Source organism: Phacochoerus africanus, chromosome 16, assembly GCF_016906955.1.
Source record: "Phacochoerus africanus isolate WHEZ1 chromosome 16, ROS_Pafr_v1, whole genome shotgun sequence".
In the NCBI taxonomy this organism is placed as follows: domain Eukaryota; kingdom Metazoa; phylum Chordata; class Mammalia; order Artiodactyla; family Suidae; genus Phacochoerus; species Phacochoerus africanus.
The window spans coordinates 54,622,671-54,644,922 of NC_062559.1; positions in this window are offsets into that span (position 1 = coordinate 54,622,671).

Here is a 22,252-nt window from a genome sequence, read left to right on the forward strand (position 1 = left end):
AAAATTGGTGATTCAATGTCTACTATAAAAAATAGCTTGGAGACTTGACAGTTTCACAGTTATTAAATGTTTTCACAGTTAGATCCTTTTTAAAGAGTGATAATTTTTTTTTTTTTTAACTCTTCTAGGGCACAGAAAAAGATAGAAACTCCCTAAATCATTTCATGAAGCCAGCTTTACTGTAACCTGATAAAGGTAATATTTTAAAAAAAAACTCCACAGTTCAGGTTATTTTGTGAATATGTATTCAAAAGAGAATCCAGTGCCTATGAAAGGAGTAATTCAAGGGTTTTATTTTGTGAAAGCAAACTGTTGTTAGAGATTAGGAAATCTGTAAGTATATTTCATTGCATCCATAATTTAAAGGAGAAACACCATATATTGTGTGAGTGAATGTGAAAAAGGCATTTGGAAAACTAAAAAAAATCATTCTTAATAAAATAGAAGTTACGAACTCATAGGGACTATATAAAGTCCAACAGCGAGTGCTATTCTCAACACTCAGAGGTTAAGATACTTGCTATAAAGTAGGGAAAAAAGAGGACATCTGCTGAGTACCATTGTTATTCAGTGTTCTTTGGAAGACTAGTGAATGCCAAAAAGAAGTTAACATAGGCTTAGAAAATCCGCCGGATTTCAGTTAAAAACAACTGAATAAGGGAATTTGGTAAGATTTCTGGATATAAGAAATATAAACAGGCATTCTTCTTGTGCCTCAGGGGTAATGAACCTGAGTAGTCTCCATGAGGATGCAGGTTTGATCCCTGGCCTCTCTCAGTGGGTTAAGGATCTGGCGTTGCCATGAGCTGCGGTGTAGGTTGCAGACATGGCTTGGATCTGGTGTTGCTGTGGCTGTGGGGTAGGCCAGCATCCACAGCTCTGATTTGACCCCTGGCCTGGGAACTTCCATATGCCACCAGTGTGGCCCTAAAAAGACAAAAAGAAAAATAAAGTGTGTGTGTGTGTGTGTGTGTGTGTGTGTGTGTATAAACAAACCAATAGGCTCTTTATTTTCTATCAATAACCATCCAGAAATGTAGTGAGATAAATATTCCCCTTGCAATACAGCACATACTATTAGAAATAGTATTTATATATTTGTTCAGTATTTGGTATTTATTTAGTGTAGATATTTATAAATGTTGGGAATGGATGTTAAAAAATCAGTTTTATTAAAAAGGTATGATTTATATGCAATAATATGCATACATTTTGAATATGCAGTTTGTTGAGTTTTGACAGATATATATATATATACCTATATAACCATCACCCAATCAAGCTATAGAAATTTCCATCACTCTAGAAAATTCTCTCATACTGGAGTTCCCGTCGTGGCGCAGTTGTTAACGAATCCGACTAGGAACCATGAGGTTGCGGGTTCGGTCCCTGCCCTTGCTCAGTGGGTTGATGATCCGGCGTTGCCGTGAGCTGTGGTGTAGGTTGCAGACGCGGCTCGGATCCTGCGTTGCTGTGGCTCTAGCGTAGGCCGGTGGCTACAGCTCCGATTCAACCCCTAGCCTGGGAACCTCCATATGCCGAGGGAGCGGCCCAAGAAATAGCAACAACAACAACAATAACAACAACAACAACAAAAAGACAAAAAAATAAAAATTAAAAAATAGAAAATTCTCTCATACTTCTTTGCAGTCAGTTCCTCACCAATGCCTCACAGAGGCAACCCCAATCTAATTTCTATCACTGAAATCACATAGGCTCTTTTATGTATTTGGCTTTTTGGACTCAATTGAATGTTTCTGAGATTTATTCATGCGTTTGCATGGGCCAGCAGGTTGTTCTGTTTTAGTGCTAACTACTCTTTTCATTGTGTGGATGTACCATGGTTTGTCCTTTCTCTGGTTGGACATTTGGATGGCTTTCCGTTTGGATTGTTTTCAGTTTTGGACTCTTATGAATAAAGCTGTAACGAACATTCTTGTACAGGTCATTTTGTGTTCACATGTTTTCCTTTCTCTTGGGCAAATATCCAGAAGTGGAACTGCTAAATCGGATGGTGTGTATACATTTAACTGTATGAGAAATTGCTAAACTGTTTCCATAGTGACTGGACCACTTTACATTCCCAGCAGCATCGTACGCCAGGGTCACTTGCTCCACATTCTCTTCCTCACCTGGAATTTTCAGTCTTTTAAGTATTAGCTGTCTTTTTTTGAAGTTCCCAGGCCAGGGATTGAACCCACGCTGTAGCAGCTACCAGAGCCACAGCAGTGACAGTGCTGCATCCTTAATGCACTGAGCCACCAGGGAACTCTAATATTGGCTATTCTGATAGGTGTGTAGTGGTGTCTTTTTGTGGTTGAAATGTCCATTTTCCAGATGTTTTCTGACATTGGAAATATTTTCAGATGCTTATTTGTCATGTATATATTTTAAAAAATGAAGTCTTTGCTTATTAAAAATTGGGTTGTCTTGTTATATTTAAAAGTTTCTTTATATATTCTGGGTATAAGTCTTTGGTCAGATTTATGAATTGCAAATAAATTCTTTGTATTAGTTGTATCCATCAGATAGTTGTGGAGCTAGTGGTGGGAGTTGATGAGGCTTTTTGGGGGGAGAGGGGGCACAATACCTGTGGAAGAGGAGGAAGCATGATTAGGCAGGGAAAGCTTATATAAAGGGGTGCCGAGCTGATCCCCATGCTAAGATAGGAAGGGAGAAGGAAGTGGGATTGGGCAGAGGGAGCTTCAGGCAGTAGGTAGATCTGGGCAAGTCTCGGCTAACATACAAGAGGGGTCTGGAGCAAAGGGCAAAGAGGAATTCTGCATTAGGCACACATGGCCAGGCCTAGGTACCCCTGCCCTGCTCAGTAGTGGCTGGGGGAATGCCCTGGATGCCTTGGCTAGAAATCTGAGGGGAATCCCACAGGGGCCAGTGGCTGGAGACTGACAGCCTACTCTGTTGTCAAGAACTTGATTTTTCAAGGTCCTTTCAAGTGTATGATTCTAATTTTTCCAAAAGAGCTTTCCTTTCCTTTCCTTTTTTTTTTTTTAATGAGCTATAAATAACAATGACATCTCCTGCATAAATTTCGGTGTCACAGTGTGAACTTACTCAAAATATTTAGTAAACTTATCTTGCATCTCAGTATCTCTTATATAAATACCCTATGATGAGGTCAAGCTCCAGGATTCACTCTGTTCTTTCCCAAGTCTTCTGCTTATCGTTCATCCTTGTCTTGTCTTTCAAAGCCTTCAATAACTCTTTTTTATGTCCTTCTCTTTCCCATCTCTTGCTAAGTTTCATTCTTTATCTCAGTCTTCCACACTTTATTTGTGCCTTTTGCCAACTGCTCTTTTGTGGTTGGTGTAATAAACTCCGAGAGGGCACAGACCTTTCTCGGTTCCTCTTCAAAGCTTCGCACATATACTGGCTTTAATCATTGTCTCTGGCGACCAGCCAGCACAACTCCAGAGCTCTTGATGCCAAGGGAAGTAGTTTTCCACTTTTTCTTGTCCCTTCTAAATTGTCATGTTCTGTGAACCTCCGGGGCATCCCGTTAGTCACTGGAGTCTTTGGGTGCTGACTTTTAATTGCTTACATGGCGTTTTCTCGAAGCCGTGAAATATGTACTGGAAAAGTAAAGTCATTGCTAGCAGTGAAAATGATAGGAGAGCATTAAAAACATGGCCTCTAAAATCAGGGCCTGAGAATTAGTAACCTGCTGAACTACAACGGGAACTCCCCGCAGCTTAGGCTCTTAAAGCGCTTATCTGAGCCCCAGCTGTCTCTTCCCACTTCCCAGCAACCCGAGTGGCCGTGAACTGGGATGGTGGGGTCACAAGACGGAGCCAGCCTGGACCCCTGAGTGACCACTCTGAGGGAGCTTCCCTGGAGAGCCCAGGTCTAAGGTAAGAAGGACTTTAACTTGTTAAGCTGCTAGGAGTACACGTGTTCTCTAGCAGAGCCCTGCAGATGTGAGTACTGCATGTGTGCGCGCTGATCTTTCTAGGTGTTTCCCAATGCTCTCATGGTTTCAAACAGCATCCAGCTGCCTCACCTCACCCTCTCCTCATGGGTGTCGTTACACCAGACCTTACCTCTGCTTTAGACTTGGTGTTCAGCTATAGGTTGGACATTTGTACAAAGAAGTACCAGAGGAACCTCCTACTTAATCTGTGTAAAACTGAACTCGTTGTCTTTCTGCCCCAAACCCAGTCATCTTCCTGGGTTCTCAGTGTCAGGGGGTAGCACACCTGTGCCCTCACGTTTTGAAAGGCGCGGTCGTGAGGGGAGTTGGTTGAACATGGCCCTGGAAGGCAGATGTCTGTGCAAGGGACTATCATTCAGCCATAAAGAGAATGAAGTCCTGAAGCTGCTTCGGCGCGGGTGAACCTTGAAAACAGCGTGCCACGTGAACAGAAGCCAGTCCCAAAAGGCCACGTGTTGTGTGACTTCATTATGTGAACTGTCTAGAATAGGCAGATCCACAGAGCTGAAGATTGTTTGTTTGTCACGGGCCAGGAGGAGGGTGAAGTGGAGGGGCCTGCGGGTGGTGCAAGGTTTTCTGTGGAATAGTGAAAATATTCTGGAATTAGATAATGTGGATAGCACGCACCTTTGTGAATATACTAAAAGCCACTCAACTGTATACTTTGAAAGGTGAATTTTATGGCATGAGAAATAGCTCGTTTAAAAAAATTAACAGAAGAGAAGATGAAATTTTAAAAAGTCAATAGCTTACAGTTCTAGATCAAAACAGAAGGTCAAAGGCTGGTTTTGAAGAAAGCCTGTTATTTTGTCGCACAGATTTCATTTAAAGCATACAGCGCACCGTCAGTGTTTGGAGAACACGGTGTCTCTGATAATGATGTAACCTCAGTCTTACACTATAAAGCCAAACTCGACAGTGCAGTTTATACTAAACAGTGTTACTTCAAGATGGCTAGCAGAGTGAGAATGGAAGAAGAAGAAGCTTTGAAAATGTGTTAAGGTGAAGCACATGCAAGTGTAAGATTAAAAGCTGCATCATACAAAACTAGACATCAGAAATGTTTTGTGGGATGCCAAAGTTATATTCACTTGTATAGTTATTTATCATGTAATTGAAATCTAGTTGGTTAAAAAAACCCGCGATAGAGTATGGGCTCTGGTTTTAGACCACTGGGGTTCAGTCAAAATTTAGCGCTTCTAGCTGTGTGGCCTTGGACCTAACTTGTCTCTGTCTCGGTTTTCTCATCCATAAAATGGAAATCGTGCCATAAATTTTAAGATGTACCATTATATTATGTACCACTAAAACCAAATGTTTCGGTCAGAACCACAGTGAGGTACCACTTTATACTCATTAGATGTCTTTAATCAAAAAGTAACCGAGAGACTTTGGCCCGTGAGAGAGTAGAAGTTGCCACTCTGTCCTAATAACGATTAAAATACTGAACAGATAGAACAATCAACAGCTCTTCTTCCAGATGCATTAGAGAAATGAGATCCCAGGGCAGACTATCTCTCCCAAATTGGAGAGGCAGAAAGTGGACACAGAATCACAGCATACTGGAGCATAAACCCCAAAGCAGACAGCAGTGCCAGGGTAGGAAAACCTGAACAGTAATTGATGACTCCTTGGAGGCCCAGGAGGACCCGGAATGAGTCCCCCCCACTTAGAAGCAACCAAGATGTCCTTCAGTAGGTGAATTGGTAGATTCCGTTACATCTGAATGGTAGACTATTACCCAGTGATAATAAGAAATGAACCATCAAGCCGTGAAAGGACATGGGGGGAACTTAATGCATGTTATTAAGTGAAAGAACCTGGTGTGAAGAGACTGTCTATTGTAGGGTTGAGCTGGCAGAGAGGGATGAATAAGTGAAGCTCAAAGGACTTGCGGGCGGTTAAACTACCCTGTATGAATCTTACCGTGGTAGATACACTCTGTTATAAATTTGTGCAAACCATGGAATGTGCAACACCGAGAGTGACCCCTGAAAGAAACTGTAGACTCTGGGTGATAAGGACGTGTCCATGTAGATCCATCAGTTGAAAGGAATGTCCTACTGCAGTTCCGGGGAGGCTGGGGCAGGGGCAGGAGCTATGTGGGAAATCTCTGTCTTGTGCCCAGTTTTGGTGTGAACCTAAAGCTGCTCTAAAAAACAAAGTATTATGAAGAAAATACTGGTGAGAGTTCCCTGGTGGCTCGGTGGGTTAAGTGTCCAGCGTCATCACTGCTGTGGCTTGGGTCACTGCTCTGGTGCAGATTCAATCCTTGGCCCGGAACTTCAGCATGCCCTGGGCGCAGCAAAAAAAAAAAAAAAAAAAGAAATATTGAGCAACTTCTGAATCTTGTAAGATAATGGAAAGAGAGACTGAGGGAGAAAAAAGACGTAAGAAGTTTTGTTCCTGATACTTCGATATGCCTCAACTTTGATGGCCCTTCTGAAAACATGCAGTACAGGAGATTAGGACAGACAGTCATCAAGAAAGGCAGGCATATGAAAAGAAGTCCAGCATCACTGATCATCAGGTAAATCAAATCAAAACCACAGGACGCCACTACACACCTGTTAGAATGGCCAGTAGGAAAAGCAATGACCGTACCAGTTGCTGGTGAGGATATGAAGGAACTGGAACTCTCAAATTCTGCCTCTGGAGGTCAGATGCCAAAAATGTGAGAGCCACTTAGTAAAACACCCTGGCACTTTCTTAAAAAATTACTGTGTAACCCAACTATTTCACTGGTAGGTATTGCCCAAGAGAAATTAAAGCCTCCGTCCGTGCAGAGGCTTGTGCATGATGGTCCAGCAGTGACAGCAGGTTTGCTGTTGTTTTGTCATAGCCACATTGTAGTCTGTCCTATGGATGTGACTGCCCAGCACTGAAAAGGATCGGCTGTTGATACCACACCAGCATCGATACATTTCAGAATCATCATGCTAAGTGAAAGAAGCCATACAAAAAAGGATATATATGCTGAGTCAATTTGTATAAAACTCCAGGCAATGAAAACGAACCTCTAGTGACAGCCGGCAGATCAATGGTGGCCAAGAGATGGCAGGTGGAGGGTGAGACGGGAGGATGGAAGGACTGTGTGGATGCGCTCATTGTCTCGACGTGTGATAACTTCACAGCTGCGAGCGTCTCACTTTACAAGTTTGCATGTTGGAGGTGCCTGTTGTGGTTCAGTGGGTTAAGAACCTGACATAGTGTTCGTGAGGATGCACGTTGGATCCCTGGCCTCGCTCAGTGGGTTAAGGGCCTAGTATTGCTGCAAAACTTCGGCGTAGGTTGCAAATGCTGCTCACATCATGCAGATGTTCCCGTGGCTGAGGTGTAGGCTGGCAGCTGCAGCTGTGGTTCGACCCCTGGCCTGGGAACTTCAGTACGCTGAGAGTGCAGCTATTAAAAAAAAAAAACAACAAAAAAAAACCCCAGCAGTTCCTGCCGTGGCTCAGTGGTTAATGAATCCGACTGGGAACCATGAAGCTGCGGGTTCCATCCCTGGCCTCGCTCAGTGGGTTAAGGATCCAGCGTTGCCGTGAGCTGTGGTGTAGGTTGCAGACGCAGCTCGGATCCCGTGTTGCTGTGGCTGTGGTGTAGGCCGGCAGCTACAGCTCCGATTAGACCCCTAGCCTGGGAACCTCCGTATGCTGCGGGTGTGGCCCTAAAAAAGGCAAAAAGACCAAAAAACCCCACAAAAACCAACCAAACAAACAAAATTCATGTCTGAGGAAAAAGCCGTAAAGATTAGACGACCATCACAACGGATGCAGCGACACAAGCCCTTGAGACTCCACTGCCCCGACCCAACGAAAAGGACCTCAGCAAACAAGGCAAACCAGGAGCTGGACAAGTCACTGACGCGTAGAAAGAGAAAGTTAAAAAATTGTAACATTTATGATAGGATCACATCATCCAGTATTTGCGAATAAGTAACAAAAATGTATAAAACTTCCGTGTTAAAAAGTGTAAAATGCTGGGAAAAACTAGAGTTTCGCGGATTGAAAGGCTCCCTGTTGTGAGCTGCTGATCTCGCACGTCCGGGAGGGTTGGGGCAGGGCCCTGGGGAGGATGGGAAGCACCCGGAACTCCCAGACGCTGACGGCGGGCGTGTAGGCTTGTGAAACCACCTTGGATCCTCGGCAGTGTCGGAGTGCACGCGTGGCCCTGCGCCCAACACAGCTCAGCACTTCCACTCCCTGATGCACGTCCGACAGGAGTGAGTGTGTGCAGCACTGAAGGACGTGTGCTGGGCTGCTCGCAGCAGGCCTGCTCCTAATGCCCAAAATCTGGAAATGCCTCTTCGTTCGCTTAGTTCTTCTTCGACATCTTAGATTTCGTAGTTTTCCTCATGTTTCGTTAGGTTTCTACCTAAGTATTTCATTTTTAGGAATGCTACTGTAAATGCTCATGTGTTTTATTTCATATTCCATTTGCTCATTGTCAGGATAAGGCAAAGTGACTGATTTTTGTATATTAACTGAAACCTTCCTGTAATTGCTTATTGGTTCCTGGAGTATTTTTGTCTTTTTTTTTTTTTTTTTTTTTTTTGGCTAATGCTCTACATTAGATCTCCAGAAAATATTTATCTTCTAACTGCAAGTTTATAACCTTTGATCGGTATCTCCATAGGCCCCCCCCCCTCCTGTCAGTCCCTGGTAACCACCATTCTACTCTGTTTCTACAAGTTCAGCTTTTTAAGATTTCACATGTAGGTGGTGTCATACAGTATTTGTCTCCGTCTGACTCATCTCACTTGGCCCAGTGCCCTCAGGCCCATCCACATTGTTGCAAATGGCAGGGTTTCCTCCTTTCTCATGGCTGAGTACTGCTTCACTGTACTCAGAAACCACGTCTTTGTCCATTCATCCATTGATGGGTATTTAGGTTACTTCATATCTTGGCTATTGTGAATAATGCTGCAGAAACCTATTTTTTGTTCCTTTGTATATATACCCATATGTGTGATTGCTTGATCTTAGGATAGTTCCTTTTTTTTTTTTCATTTGTTGGGGAACCTCTTATGTGTTTTCTTTAGTGCCTGAACCAATTTACATTCCTGGCAAGAGTGCACAAGAGTTCCCGTTTCTCCACGTCCTCGCCAAGGCTTGTTATCTCTTGTCTTTCTGATGATAGCCATTCTAACAGGTGTGAGGGGATATCTCATTTTAGTTTTGACTTGCATTTTTGTGATGATTAGTGATGTTGCCCATTTTATCTTTTTTCTCTTTTTTAGCACTGTACTGGAAGCATATGGAAGTTCGTAGGCTAGGGGTTGAATTGGAGCTGCAGCTGCCGGCCTACACCACAGCCATAGCAACTCGGGATCTGAGCCACGTCTAAGACCTATCCCTAACCCACTGAACGAGGCCAGGGATCGAACCCACATCCTCATGGTTGGGCTCCTTACTGCTGAGCCACAAAGGGAACTCCTCCTCTGCCCATTTTAAAAGGAGATTGTTTTGTTTGTGTTTTGTTATTGAGTTGTATGAGTTTTTAAAAAATATATTTTGGATGTTAACCCCTTATGAGATAGGTATATAGTTTGCAGATATTTTCACCCATTCTGTAGATGGCATTTTTATGTTGTTGTTTCTTTTGCTTGTTAGTTTGGTGTGGTTCCACTTGTTGATTTTTGCTTTTGTCGCCTGTGCTTTTGGTGTCACATCTGAAAAGTCATTGCCAAGACCGACGGCGACTTTACCCATTTTCTCCTAGAAGTTTTATGGGTTTAGGTGGTTGGTGTGTTTTAAGTCTTCAGTCCATTTCAGGTCAGCTTTGAGCGTGTGAGATAGGGTCCCATTTTATTTTCCGGCCCGTGGTTAGCCGGTTTTCCCACCATCACTTACTGAGGAGGTTATCCTTCCCCCATCGAACATCCTTGGTGCCCTTGCCAAATATTTGTTGACTATGCATGCGGGGCTTTACTTCTGGGTTCTCTTTCTCTGTTCTGTTCCATTGGTCTATTTGTCTGTTTTTATTTCAGTAGCACACTAAAATAAAACTGTACTGTAGCTTTTTTTTTTTTTTTTGTCTTTTTGCCATTTCTTTGGGCCGCTTCCATGGCATATGGAGTTTCCCAGGCTAGGAGTCTAATTGGAGCTGTAGCCACCGGCCTACGCCAGAGCCACAGCAACGTGGGATCTGAGCCGCGTCTGCAGCCTACGCCACAGCTCATGGCAACACTGGATCCTTAACCCACTGAGCAAGGGCAGGGATTGAACCCGCAACCTCATGGTTCCTAGTCGGATTCGTTAACCACTGCGCCACGACGGGAACTCCTGTACTGTAGCTTTGTAAGATAGTTGAAATCAGTTGCCTCCAGTTTTGTTCTTCTTTCTCCTGATTACTTTGGCTATTTGGGTTCTTCTTTGGTTCCATAGAAATTTTGGATTATTTTCTCTATTTCTGTGAAAAATGGCACTTGCTTTTTGATGGGGATTGTGGCTTTGGGCAATGGGGACATTTTAACAATATTTACTCTTCCAACTGATGAATATGGGTTATCTTTCAATTTTTTTCTTCACTTTTTTCCATTGGCTTTATAGTTTTCATTGTATAGATGTTTCACTCCCTTATTTTTTTATTCTTAAGTATTTATTGTTTTTGATGCTGTTGTGAATGGGGTTGTTTTGTTTCTTTTTCAGATATTTTGTTGTTTGTTTATAAAAATATGGAGTTCTTGTGGTGGCACAGTGGTAACAAACCCAACTAGTATCTATGAGGAAGTGGGTTTGATCCCTGGCCTCGCTTGGTGGGTTAAGGATCTGGCTTTGTTGTGAGCTGTGGTATAGGTTGCAGACATGGCTCGGATCTGGCACTGCTGTGGCTGTGGCGTAGTCTGGCAGCTACAGCTCCTATTCGATCCCTAAGCCTGGGAACCCCCATATGCCGTGGGTGCAGCCCTCAAAAGATTAAATAAATAAATAAATAAAGCTGATTTATGTATATTGATTTTGTGTCCTGCAGTTTTACTGAATTCATTGATTAGTTCCAACAGTTTTTTTGGTTTAGTCTAGGATTTCTTTTTAAATATATAGTCATATCATCTGCAAATAAAGACAATTTTACTTCTTCCTTTCTGATTTAGATGGTCTTTCTCTTCCTTCCTTTCTTTCTTTCTTTCTTTCTTTCTTTCTTTCTTTCTTTCTTTCTTTCTTTCTTTCTTTCTTTCTTTTTCTTTCTTCCTTTCTTTCTCTTTTGTCTTTTTAGGGCCACACCTGCAGCAAATGGAGGTTCCCAGACTGGGGGTCTAATCGGAGCTGCAGCTGCCAGCCTATGCCAGAGCCACAGTAATGCCAGATCCGAGCTGAGTCTGTGACCTACACCATAGCTCATGGCAATGCCGGATCCTTAACCCACTGAGTGAGGCCAAGGATCAAACCCGCAACCTCATGGTTCCTAGTCGGAATTGTTTCTGCTGCACCATGATGGGAGCTCCAGTCTTTTATTTCTTTATCTTGCTTGATTGCTCTATAGCTAGAACTTTTAGGGCTGTATTGAATAAGAGTGGTGATGGTTTGCACCCTAGTTTTCTTTCTGATCTTATAGGAAAAACTTCCAGTCTTTCATCATTGAGTATGATGTGATCTGTGAGTTTGTTGGTTATAACACTTATTATGTTGAGATACATCCTTTCTATACCCACTTTGTTGAGGGTTTTTTTGTCTTTATTTAGGGCCGCTCCCACGGCATGTGGAGGTTCCCAGGCTAGGGGTCGAATTGGAGCTGTAGTTGCTGGCCTACACTGCAGCTCATGGCAACACCGGATCCCTAATCCACTGAGTGAGGCCAGGGATCGAACCTCTGTACTCATGGATACTAGTTAGATTCGTTTCTACTGAGCCATGATGGGAACTCCTGAGGTTTTTTTTTTTTTTTAAATCATGAAATAATACTGTATTTTGTCACATGCTTTTTTGCATCTGTTTAGATGCTTATACAATTTTTATCTTTTATTCTATTAATACGGTGAATCATATTTATTGATTTCACTTGTTGAACTCTTCTTACATCCCAGAGATAAATCCCTCTTTATCATGGTGTATGATCCGTTTAGTGTACTATTATATTTGATTTGCTAATATTTTGTTGAGAGTTTTTAAGTATCTATTTTCATCAGAAATAATTGATCTATGATTTTCTTTTTGTGTAGTGTCCTTATCTGGCTTTGGTATCAGGGTAGTGCTGGCTTTGTAAAAATGAGTTTGGGAGTGATTCATCCTTTTTGATTTTTTTAGAAAAGCTTGAGAAGGCAATAGTCCTTTTTAAAATGTTTGGATGAATTTGCCAGTGAACCCCATCTGGTCCTGGGCTTTTCTGTATTAGGAAGTTTTTGGTTACTGATTCAATCTCCTTACTCCTTGCTGGTCTGGTCAGATGTTCCATTTCTTTATGATTCAGTCTCGATAGGTTGTGTGTTTCTGGGAGTTTATCCGATTTCTTGGCGTCTGTTTGCTCATGGTGGTTTCTTATGCTCCTGTGTACGTTTGTGGTATCAGTTATGATTTCCTCCCATTCATCTGACTTTGCGTATTCTCTTTTTTCTTAATTTGGGTAAAAATTTAGTCTTTTTTTAATCTTTTCAAACAATCCAGCTCTTAGATATTTTCTGTTGTTTTTCTAGTCTCTGTTTGACTTATTTCTGTTCTGATTTTTATCATTGCCTTTTCCTGGTTATCTTGGGCTTGGTTTGTTCTTCCCTTTCTAGGTCCTAAAGTTGTAAGGTTGTTCTGAGTTCTTTCTTTTGTCTTAATAAATGCATTTATTGTCATAAACTTCCCTCAAAGAACTACTTCTGCAACATCCCATAAGCTTTAGTATGTTGCATTCCTGTCTTCATTAGTTTTGAGTTATTTTTAGATTTCTCTTTTGATTTACCCTCTGACTTTTTGGTTATTAAGGAGTATGTTGTTTAGTTTCCGCATGTTTGTAAATTTGCTTGTTTTTCATGACCTTGACATCTCTGTGGACTACTGGCAAGGCATCCTGAAGACTGTCCCCAGTATGAGTTTGCCTGATAATTTTTAAGAGTTAGCCTGGAGTTATGTTTTTTGGGGAAGGAAGACCAGCGAGGTGAGCTGTCCTTTTAATCACATCCCATCAGGGGATAAATGACCTTCACATGACACTAACTCCCATCACTTGGTTACCGAGGTGTTTTCCAGGTCTCGCCGTGGTGAAGATACTATTTATTGCTTGTCTTCACCCTACGGTAGAAGGTCTGTGAGCTAGGGGTGCTGCGTGTCGTGCGTGCTTCTGCGTCCTCAGGGTCTGGGGCAGTGCACGACCTGCAGGCACTCGGTGGACGTGTGTCGAGAGGGTAAGTGCGTAAATGGAAGGATGTGCTGGGTGATCCCTAGCTTCCCTCGTCATCAGCTCTTTCACCAGTTCGTGCTGACCCTACCTGCGATTACTAACAGCAGCGATGTGAGGGCGTATCGTCTGCGTGCAGTACTGCCACCCGTTGCTCAGTGCCTGTGGGCATTAGCACCCCTTTGTGGACGGGGGACTTTCGAAAACTGTGTTTAATTGTGGCTTGAGAAGCCGGGGCAAGAGCGTCGAGGCCCCGTCCGTCCAGGCTAGGCGCGTGCACAAGCAGCGCGGGTGACGGTCGAGTGCGGAGAGCCAGGTCCCCTTCCCTCCGCTTCTGAGCCCCACACTTCTGGGCGATCGGCTCAGCCTCTTTGACTGTCCCATCTCTGGAATGCGGGTGGCTGTTCTTCCCTGGCAGGTTGGTGTTGGGATCAGGGACTTCGCACTGCGCTGCGTTTCTCTTTCAGTGTCCGGGGTTTTGCTCAGCAAGTGCTGGTTTTTACTTCACAATCTTCTGAAGCACGTGGTTGAATTAATTCTTTATTCTGGGACAGTCATTTTCTACAGAAGAGCATCTTTTATCTGGAAGATCAGTGCAGACAATTCCATTTCGTCCAGAGCTGCTGATTTCATCATTTGCTTAGAAGCGGGCTGCGGCTTCCATTGTAAAACGCATCTGGCATAAGTGCAAAGAACTGCTATTATTTTCCTACAGGCAAGAAAGCTGATGGAAGAGAAATACTTCACCCACGTGCACAGAACAGTTTACCCTCGTGCTGTGTGTGCACCTGAAGAGATACCGTAGGGTGCCCTGCAGCAGATGTGGCCCAAGCACTTGACATTCACCAGAGCCCCGCCCTGCAGGTGCTTATTTGGTAATGCGGCTCTTGCCTCCTTATTTCAGGAGCCGAAGTGACACAGCCCTGGTTTCTAATTTGCCCAGTGACTGAAGGTGCTGGTAACGTCACGGATTCCTAGTTCTTGAAGAAAGGACAGCGGGCATCGAGCTTGAGGGTGACATGTTCTGTGGGACTCGCTGCAAGTCGTCGATGATTTGTTCTCCTGTTCCAGCCAGAGGAGTGGAGGGACGTATTTCAAATGCCCACTGGCAAGGGCTCCGGGTTCTTCTGTAAAGATTTGTGAAATTCCATGCCTTTGAATCTTGTTGGCAGTCCGTGGACATCTTCCAGGCTTTCCTTGCGTAGAGCTTTCAACATGCAGAGCTGAGCTGGCTGGGCAGGAAACGTGTACGTGAGCCTGTGTGCTTGCGTGTGTGTTGTGTGCCTGTGTACATGTATGTCTCTGTGAAGCTGCCTGGATCAAAATGCTAGTGTTCTGTCCCTTTCTGGTCGGAATTTACTCTGATGATGAAACGGAAGCATCCCCCTGGGTGGTGAAGCGGACCAGTCGAGTCCCGCTATTTATTTAGTTGAGTTGGCTCGGCCTTTTGGCTCCTTTCTTGTCCTCTTCTCAGCTTCTCCTTAGCTGTTGAGTTCAGGGCAAAACCCTTTCCCTGCACCTGTGGGGAGAGGCAGGGGCAGTAGGTGTGAGTGAAATTCCTACGGAGCCTTAGGGTTTGAAAAGGTCTTCAGTTTCTGTTGGCACCTCCATTCACATGTAAATCACCAAATCTTGTTGGGCAGTTTCCACCTCTTCCCAAGTCATCAGGTGGTGGGTGGTGGAGGTGGCATAGCCCCAGAAGTTGGTTCGTGGGCTGCAGGTTCAAAAAAAGCACTCGTGACTGTTCTCAGCCGCTTTTGAGGTTTAGGAGCAAATGACGGAAAAGCAGAATTAAGCAAAAGTCATCTTATTAGGAGGAAAGACTTCAGCTGTTTGCTTTACCCTTTGTGGGTTGGTTCAGATTCAGAAGTTTCTATGGTTCTGTGAAGCAGGATTCTGGGCAAAAAATAAAATGAGCGGTAGGCCCCGCCAAATAGGTGCGATTTCCCTTCGAACCCTCTGAGGGTCCTCGGAGCTTACGGGATGTCCACATAGCTGGTAAACATTTTTGGGTGTTTCAGGAAGAGATTAACATTTGCTTTTTTTTTTTTTTTTTTAGGGCTGCACTTCTGGCATATGGAAATTCCTAGGGTAGGGGTTGAATTGGAACTGTAGCTGCCAGCCTACACCACAGCCACAGCACAGAGCTGCATCTGCGACCTACACCACAGCTCACGGCAATGCGGGATCCTTAACCCACTGACCGAGGCCAGGGGTCGAACCCACAACCTCCTGGTTCCCAGTCAGATTCGTTTCCGCTGCTCCAGGATGGGAACTCCTGCCTAGGGCTTTCTGAGCTCTAACCTAGGGCAGTTTAGAAGAGAAAATGACTTTACCTTACGTTTCTTTTTTCTTCGCTTAAACAGGAGGTGGCTGTTGTTGGGGTGATGCTCTCACAGAGGAGGGAAAGCAGGGCCAAGGTAGAGCCGGTTCTGGCTGATCACCTGGCGCACTCACCTTCTCTGCGGGCTGAGGGGGTGCATCTTGTTAGCGAAGAGGAAATATATTTGTAGAGTGACTTGGAGAACATGCTGACAGGCTGGCTCGAATCATTTAAAATGGTCACGCTTTTCCCTTTGCTGCTGGCAGAGGAATCCTGGCAGGGGAGAGTTTAACTAAATGGTCCTGTCGCTGAAGTCGAGAGGCCAGCTCAGGACTCCACAGAACCCGAGGGTCCCCTTTCCCTTTGCCCTCGGAGCTGGTCTGTGTGACATCCCTGAACCCTCCGAGGAAGCGACCTTAGAATCCGCCCTCGTCTCTTGGGGCTGCTGTCACAAAAGACCGCAGACGGGGGGCTTATAAATGGCAGAAACGTATTTCTCACCGTTCTGGAGGCTGGAAGTCCCAGATCAGGGTGCCAGCCCAGGCAGGTTCCGTGGGCACCCACTTGCGGGTTGCAGAATGCCGATGGCTCGCCGTGTCCTCCCGTGGTGGGGGTGGATTGGGGGGCAGGTGAGCTCCCGGGGCCTCTCACGAAGGCCAGGGGGTGAAAGCAGGGCGGCGGAGCTGGGTCTGAGGCATCGTGGAGGAGGGCCAGCAGGAGGGGCTGCTGAGCTGGACTGGGCCCGGTGGTGGCTGCCCCGCTAGGCCGTTTGGATTTGGTGTGAAGACACAGATGGCCCCTGGCATCTTCTAAGCAAAGGAGCGGCCTGACGCCCGTCCCGTCTTTAAAAGCTCACTCTGACTACAACCTGGAGAGTGGCTTGGAGGGAGGTCCCCAGTGCAAAGCGTGACGGACCCCACTCTGGCTTGAGGACCCTGCTGCGTAGCCCCCCAGCGCCGGGTGTTTATTGGAGCGCTTCCGAATCACAGTCCCGACTGCCCATTGACAGTCGGTTGTCTCCACCAGGCTGCACTCCTTTAGAACAGGGACTGTGACTTTGATCTCAACGCCGTATAATAACTGTTCGTGAGAAAATGAAAAGAAGCCCTGTGAACAGAGCACCACGTCCAAGTGTTTCTAAATCTCTCGTTCTCTCTTCTTAAAAAAAACCAGCCTTGGAGTTCCCTTTGCAGCTTAGCGGAAATGAATCCGACTAGTATCCACGAGGATGCAGGTTCCATCCCTGGCCTCGCTCGTTGGGTTAAGGATGAGCTGTGGTGTAGGTCACAGATGCGGCTTGGATCTGGTGTTGCTGTGGCTGTGGTGGAGGCCGGCAGCTATAGCTCTGATTTGACCCCTGGCCTGGGAACTTCCATATGCCAATTTTTTTTTTCTTTTAGGGCCGAAAGAAAAGAAAAAACCAAAACAAAACAAAACCCTCAACTTGGAAACTGTCCAGCTGTAAACTTCTGTAAACCATGTTTGGTGGGAGAGAGGATGTTTCCGATGAGGCGCCGCAGTGAGCGGCCTGAAGGCAGAGGGAAGAGCGTGTCGTGGCCGTGCTGGAGAGGTGGTGGGTGGGGGATGAAGGGGCATAAGGGGGGTGAAGGGGGCTGAAGGGGGGATGGTGGGGATGAAGGGAGGCTCCCTTGACAGGGCCGGAGGTTCAACAGCCACTGCCTTTTCTTTTTAGGGCCATACCCATGGCCTATGGAAATTCACAGGCTAGGAGTAAATGCAGGTGCAGCTGCTGTCCTGTGCTACAGCCACAGCAACACCAGATCCGGATCTGAGCCGCATCCATGATCTACATGGCAGCTTAAGGCAACACCGGATCCTTCACTCACTGAGCGAGGCCAGGATCGAACCGGCATCCTCACGGACACTGTGTTGGGTTCTTAACCCGCTGAGCCACAACAGGAACTCCAACAGTCGTCTTTAAGTACTGGTGTTTTTCTGGATTGCGAGATAGGATTCTCCATGTAGGGGGAAAGCCACCAAATCCCCCACATTCATCAGGACAGAAACGAGGCTGACACCCACTCGGGCAGCCCGCTCTCAGAGCCCACCTTGGCTCCTCTCCCCAAAACAAGGAGCCGATAAGCTCTTAACTCTCAAAACTTCGTACAGTGAGAATTTGTGTACCACCCACCCATTTCTGCATGATAATACAGTGAGATAAAAAGTATTGAAGCCAGTGAAGGAAATGAAGACTACATGTGGGATAAATTTGGCCTTTCATAAAGGCATCGTGCAGGAGGGCAATTGCATTAGGCTGTGAATATGAATCACGGTCAGACAGTGTCCCACTGGCCGAGCCTCCCCACCGCAGAGCCAGTCTGCCATTGTCGCGGGGCTCTGCGTGTGGAGTGTGGATTGATGACGAGCCTTTCCTTGGTGAGATTTTGGGCTCACGTCTCATTTACGCCTCTGCCTGCCAGGTGGCAGAGCCTTTATTTGTCGTCGCATTTCTCAGCCACTTCTTGATCTCTGAGGCTTAAGTGCATAGATGCTAAAGCAGTGCAGTATGTAGGCCCTGGAAATGAATTGGTAAACACGGAGAAGACAGGGCCGAGGGCAGGAGCTTATCCCACAGGATAACAGGGATGAAGAGAAGAGAAGGAGAGAAGTATCAGGAAAAATAACCCTGGCCGCTCAGCTCTAAGAGTTAACTTCCCAGGGGAGGCCGTGAAAATCCCGCCACGTGGGGCATGCTAGAGTAGATTTGGATGATGTGTTGGAGCTTCTCCTGGAGGGAGTGAACTCAGATAGCACCCCCCGCCCAGTGGTCCTTTGTGGTTAGGATTCTGGGTGTGTGGTCAGGTCTTGCTTTATTGAATCCTTTGCTACAACCAGTATGCATCTCTGCAGGCCGAACTGAAGAGCAGCATCTTAGGTGTTGGGCCATGGTGGGCACGCGTGCCGTGCCCGTGGTCTGGCCGGTTGAGGGCTCTCCATGTGGTGTCTGATTGGCAGTGCGACCCCTGTTCCCTCCCCTCGCTGCTTTTCCTCTCCCCCGACTTCTCCCCTGCTCTCGATTCCTTCTCGCCTCCCTCCATAAAGGAAACAGAAGGCTGGTGGCAAAAGCTTGGGAACCATCCTGTGTGGACAGGTCACCCCGATGTGCCCGTTGGCTGCCAGCTCTCCACTGCTCACGGCAGAGTGTGGTTTGGTGTTTAGAGGAGAATATGGCGCTCAGCCCCTAGAGTCAGCCAGAGTCGCAGGAACTGCTGAGACCCGCTGGCTGGCCCGCAGCGGACCAGCCCTGCAAAGCCTGTACAGTTGCCGTTCAAATCTTCTCCCTGCTCCTGCCCCAGAGGTCTGCTGGGAGTTCCGGTCTTTTCTGTTGCTGATGATTTGATGGAGTGAGGGTGGGAGGGGGAGGAGCAAAGGGTTAATTCCCTATGCACAAGCCACCCCTGTCAGTGGAGTTCCGGTAGGAGACTCCAGAGTGAACACGATGAAGGCCAGCTGCTCATTCTTTTTCTTCTCCTAATTAATTGTAATTGATTAAAAATACTTATATTTGTGAAAGTCTCTGAAGCTGGAGCTGGATCAAGTTGCTGATGTGATCTCAGAACTGGATCTGAGGCAGGCACAGGAGCCTTGGCAAATCAAACGGTTGCAAAGCCATTTTTCATAGACATGGAACAATCTAAGCTTTGTGGGGAACCACGAGAGACTGAAAAGCCAGGGCACTTTTGGGAAAGAAGATCAAAGGTGAAGGAGTTCCCGCTGTGGCTTAGCAGGTTACAGACTAGTATCCATGTGGACGTGAGTTCAATCTCTGGCCTCACTCAGTGGGTTAAAGATCCCACATCGCTGTGGCTGTGGTGTAGGCTGGCAGCTGCAGCTCCGATGAGACCCCTAGTCTGGGAATTTCCATGTGCTGCAGGTGTGGCCCTACAAAGGAAAAAAGAAACAAAGATGGAGACGTCATGTCCCCTGATTTCAAACTAGGGTAATCAGAGCAGGGTGGAATTGTCGTAAAAAATGGACACACAGATCACTGGGACAGACTGCAGAAAAGAGAGCCGGGAAGTAAACCCACGCGCGTGTATCGCCAGTTAGTCTACAACAAAGCAGCCAAGAATGCGCAGCGAGGAACGGATAATCTCTTTAGTAAGTGGTGTCGGAAAACTGGAAGCCACATGTAAAAGGATGAGACTGGACTGCTGTCCTACACCATACACAAAAATGAACTCGAAACGGATCAGAGACTTGAGTGTAAGATCTGAAACCTTAAAAATCCTAGAGGAAGACGAAGGCAGGGAGCTCCTTGACACCGTCTTGGCAGTAAGCATTGACTCCTGACACCATTAAGCAGAGGCAGCACGAGCAAATACCAAGTGGGACTTCATGGAACTAAAAAGCTTCTGCAAAGGAACCACCAGCCCAGTGAAAAGGCAGCCTTGTGAATGGAAGAAAACATTTGCAAATCACGTATCTGATCCATATACAAAATACGTAAACTGGAGTTCCCTTCGTGGCTCAGTGGAAACCACTCTAACAGTATCCACGAGGATGCAGGTTCGATCCCTGGCCTTGCTCAGTGGGTTAAGGATCTGGCGTTGCCGAGAGCTGTAGTGTAGGTTGCAGATGCAGCTCCGATTCAACCCTAGCCTGGGAACCTCCATATGCCTTGGGTGCTGCCCTCAAAACACAAAACAAACAAAATGTATGTAAACAATACATGCAACTCAATGGGAAAATCAATCTGATTAAGAAAAGGACAAAAGATCCGAGTAGACCTTTTTCCAAAGACGGCACTGATGGCCAACAGTTGCCTGGAAAGGTGCTCAGCATCACTCATCACCAGGGAGTGGGGTTCCCACAACCCCCCTTTAGGGGTAGTAATTTGCCAGAATGGGTCACAGAATTCAGGGACTCACTTTCCTTATGTTTACCAGTTTATCGTAAAAGATATTATAGGGGATACAAATGAAGACTAGGTGAGGAGGTACATAGGATGAGGTCTGGGGGGGTCTCGAGCACAGGAGCTTCCACCCTGTGAAGTTGGGGTGTACCACCCTCTCAGCATGTGGATTCACTCACCAACTCAGAAGTTTCCTGAACCCCATTGTTTAGGGTTTCCTTACATGTGAATGACGGGTTAAATCATTGGCCCTTGGTGAGTGGACTGTCTCCTGCCCCTGTTTCCTTCCTGAAGGTTGGAGGGAGAGGCTGAAAGTTCCAAGCTTCTTACCGAGCCCCATCCAGAAGCTATCCAGAACTAACTCCCCCACCCCCCCAGCAATTCATCTCATTAGCCTAAGAAAGACACTCATTGCTGGAGAGTCCAAGGGATTTAGGAATGGTGCACAGGAACTGGGGGTAAAACCACATATTTATTTTTATTGCATCACAACCACCAAAGGAAATTACAAGTGTTCCATGACGTCAGAGAAAAATCAGATCCATTTTTAAGACCTCATCTCGCGATATTAGAATATCATGTAGTGGGAAAGGACTTGGATTCTGGAGTCTGCCCGTCCTGGCTTTGCCTTCTGGGACAACTCAGAGCCACTCCTCTCCCTCTGCATCACAAAGTTGAACAATGTCAGTTCCCGGGAAAGTGTGAGTTCCCCCAGCTCTCCTACAGGACAGGGACTTCTTGCCTAGGGTGTTATTTTATTGGCTTGTCTGTTCAGGCCTCTGCAGGTTTGTGTTGTCTCCCCGCCCCCGCCCCCTGAAACCACGTAAGATGGGGAGATTACTGCTTGGAACTTGCAATCCCATTATCTGTCAGCCTATGAAAGATAAAAACCGCCACTAGTGTATCCAGAAAGTCATTTTTCAGTAGCCATCGGTGACAAGAATTACATTTCTCCTCAAGGACATCTTGATGTGGCGTATAAATATTCAGGTTCTGTAGACTTTTAAAAAAGATATCTCCTTTCTTGTGTAACACGAGCTCCAAGGTCAGATTCAGGATGACTCAAAACTAGGAACTCGGAATTCTTATACAGAGAGATGAGGAGCAGTTGGGGAGCAGGCTGAGGGGGTTGAGGCATTAGGACCTGGGTCCTGAAGCAGGGTTGGCCTGTGGGTTTGAGAACCATGTGGCAAGTCCCTTACCCTTAGGCCCACGTAGACTGGCCTGTTTGTTCCCCGAGGGCCTTGCTGCCCTTGTGGGGGTTGGGGAGGAAGATCTGTCTCGTCCAAGAAAACCTGGGGCCTTGGGGGCGTCACTGGGTCCGTGTGAGTGCTTGGACAGGCTCCTTTCACAGTTTTTAAAAACCCTTCAAGTACTTGCTGGGACCAGTTCCTCATTTTGAGTTGGCAGCTTCAGAGCACAACACCCTCCCGCTGCTCTTAAAAGGTAACTGAAAAACCTGAAAAGTAGGTGTGAGGTATTGACATTCAAGAAGAAGGGGGAGAGAGAATCACCCAAACGCTTGAAAAACCTCCCCAGAACCCCTCGTGCGAAATAACTGACCAGACTCACTCAGGAAACCGGCGGCAGCTCAAGTCTGATTTGGAGGAGCGGAGGCTGGCTTAGGTCCCTCGCAGAGTCGCAGACCAGTCCCCAACAGTGTCATGGCCCTTGGGCCACCCCGGTCCTGGGGTTGCAGACGCGGCTCAGATTTTGTGCTGTTGTGGCTGTGGTGTAGGCTGGCAGCTGTAGCTCCAATTAGAGCCCTAGCCTGGGAGCCTTCATA